Here is a 3,231-nt window from a genome sequence, read left to right as displayed (position 1 = left end):
CACATCTCACAACTTACAACTGACTAAAAAGTATAGACATAGAAAAATATAGTAACATTCACAGTTTCAAAAGTGACTTGAACTTACAATCTATAAAATTGTGAATAGCACAGTGAATGTTATCACAGAAGAAAAGAATAAAATTAGACTTTCACATGTGATTTGACTTACACTCTGCAATATTATAATTACAAATCAAATTTAGTAAAGTATCACATCGATTTCATAAAAGAAAAGAATAGAATTCAATCACAAACAATTTATGTAGCTTACTCTCTAAATGATTGTGAAAACCAAAATTCATAATAATAAGTAAACAATAGCATTATAGAAGAAAAGAATAAAATTACACATTCACACAAGATGCGACTTACTTCCTGAAATATTGTGAATAACACGGTTTAGTAAAGTATCACAATAGAAAAGAATAAAATCACAAATTCACATGTAATGCGACTTACATACTAAAAGATTGTGAATAACACATACATTAGTAGAGCATCATAAAAGAAAAGAATAAAATTACACATTCAAAGGTGATGTGACTTACATACTAAAAGATTGTGATATACACAGTTTAGTAAAATATCCCAATGGTATCACAGAAGAAAAAAGATAAAATTACACATTCAGATGTGACGTGACTTACTTCCTAAAAAATTGTGAATAACACAGTTCAGTAAAGCATCACAATTATATCATAATAGAAAAGAATAAAAATACACATTCACATGTGATGTGACTTAATTCCTTAAAGAATGTGAATAACACAGTTTAGTAAAGTATCACAATGGTATCATTGAAGAAAAGAATAAAATTACACATTCACATGTGATGTGACTTACTGCCTGAAAGATTGTGAATAACACAATAATATTTAGTAAAGTATCACAATGGTATCATAGCAGAAAAGAATAAAATTACACATTCACATGTAACGTGACTTACTGACTGAAAAATTGTGAATAACACAGTTTAGTAAAGTATCACAATGGCATCATAAAAGAAAAGAATAAATTTACACATTCACATGTGATGTGACTTACTTCCTGAAAGATTGTGAATAACACAGTTTAGTAAAGTATCACAATGGTATCATAGAAGAAAAGAATAAAATTACAAATTCATATGTGACGTGACTTACTCTCTGAAGGTGAATAACACAGTTTAGTAAAGTATCACAATGGTATCATAGAAGAAAAGAATAAAAATTACACATTGACACGTGACATGACTTACTGGCTGAAAGATTGTGAATAACACAGTTCAGTAAAGTATCACAATGGTATCATAGAAGAAAAGAATAAAATCACACATTTACGTGTGACGTGACTTACATGCTGAAAGATTGTGAATAACACAGTTTAGTAAAAGTATCACAATGGTATCATAGAAGAAAAGAATAAAATTACACATTCACATTTGATGTGACTTACTCTCTGAAAGATTGTGAATAACACAGTTTAATAAAACATCACAATGGCATCATAAAAAAAGAATAAAATTACACATTCACATGTGACATGACTTACTTCCTGAAAGATTGTGAATAACACAGTTTAGTAAAGTATCCCAATGGTATCATAAAAGAAAAGATTAAAATTACACATTTAAATAACATGTGACTTACATACTAAAGATTGTGAATACCAGTAACACAATTTAGAAAATTATGGATAACATATTCACAGTATCATAAAAAAAGAATAAAATGACACACTAATAAGTATGTAATGTGACTCACATCCTGAATATTGCAGTTTATAAAGTGTCATGAAAGAAAAAAACAAAAATGCACATTCAGTGACATGACTTACTGCCATCTTATGAGAATATTATGAACCTGTGATACAATGAGAATAATGAAAGCTATAAATATCAATAACCATTAGCAAAATGTTGGTCAAAAGATTATGAAATTGGAAAGTAGTCTTACTTAATTGGCATATGGTGATGCAGTTTCAATGGAATATGATTTTTGATTATAATTTTATTGCACAAATCTAGTGATTACATTCTTTTAGTATGTATGATATTTACCCAGAGGAGATGCATTTTTGATCTCATTGCTGTGAATGTAAGTGTTGTTGCAACTAAAATATTAAATTAGCTGAACTTTCTATTAAACATTCTCCTGGCATTGGTGAAAAACGAAGAACATTATTTGCTAAGGTAATTCCAATTAAATATGCACATAATTCATATTAACAGCCTAATGAAAATGTCACACCCTCCTGCATCAATCCGGACAATCCCACACACAAAAAGACAAGTGATGAATTCAATTGGAACCACCTGCCTTAGGAAAAAGCTCTTCCTAGCCTCGCCCTGCCCATATAAAAAATTCATAAAATTATATATACTTCCTAATACAGGAGTGCATTCTACAAAACAATTTCCACTTTCAATCCATGCCTATTTTTTCGTATGCCTCGTGCATTTTGATTTTAACCTCGCTTTTAACATGGATATTAGAGGAAAGATCCTATGTACCTCTTCCTTTCTTATAAGACACCAGAGCAGATCAGACAACAATAACTGTAATAAATGCAGTGGCTTGTGAGGTATTAAGTACTGCAGTTGCTCATAGTTCACAGTTTACATAGGTAAACCTAAGTTTACATTACTCCAGAAAAATTTTTGGGGGGTATTGCCCCCCTGGCTTCCCCCCATATCCGCCACTGCTATAGTCATATCAGGAGTTCCCGTAGTTATGTTAGGAGCCCCCAAGGTTGGTTTAGGGTTTAGTTTTAGAGTGTCCCCTAGGTTTTAGAAGTCCTTCATTAGCTTAGAAGTCCATGATAAAAATAAGTTCCAATTTGCATCAATGCGCATGTGCACAAGGTTGTTTTACAGAGAAAAACATACTGCCGGACATATAGTTCTGCCAGACAAATTTGGTTACCGGACCTATACTAGCCACTGCGTTAACCAATCAATTTATTATGCATGGACATGTAACAATAAATGAATTTAATTGAAATGGCCTTAGGAATTAAAGGATTCTAAATCTAAATCTCGTAACACAGGGTGATTCCTACATTAAGTTGCCACCATACCTATGCTTTCACTTTCAGATACCTCTTCCTCTTTAAAGCCTAGCAGAGAAAACTTTAGCAGACCAGACAACAATACCTGTAAATCTGTAAAAAAATGCAGTGACCTATGAGCGCGCCTATGAGACATTAAATAAAACTGTGTACCTTCTCCTTCCGAGTCTCTTTCTCCCCA

General features: G+C 31.7%; 1 long non-coding RNA gene across 1 annotated transcript; it reads right to left on the bottom strand.

The window, feature by feature from the left end:
* Positions 1-1,745: 1,745 nt before the first annotated feature.
* Positions 1,746-3,231, bottom strand: LOC109585352 (uncharacterized). Its single transcript, XR_002186447.1, has 3 exons — positions 3,204-3,231; positions 3,060-3,143; positions 1,746-1,843 (listed from the first exon to the last, which is right to left on the bottom strand). It is a non-coding gene; the product is annotated as an uncharacterized LOC109585352 (long non-coding RNA).

The sequence above is a fragment of the Amphimedon queenslandica genome, unplaced genomic scaffold (genome assembly GCF_000090795.2).
Source record: "Amphimedon queenslandica unplaced genomic scaffold, v1.1 AMPQUscaffold_13079, whole genome shotgun sequence".
In the NCBI taxonomy this organism is placed as follows: Eukaryota; Metazoa; Porifera; class Demospongiae; order Haplosclerida; family Niphatidae; genus Amphimedon; species Amphimedon queenslandica.
Note: the sequence above shows the minus strand (reverse complement) of the source record. Positions and strands in the feature narration are given on the sequence as shown.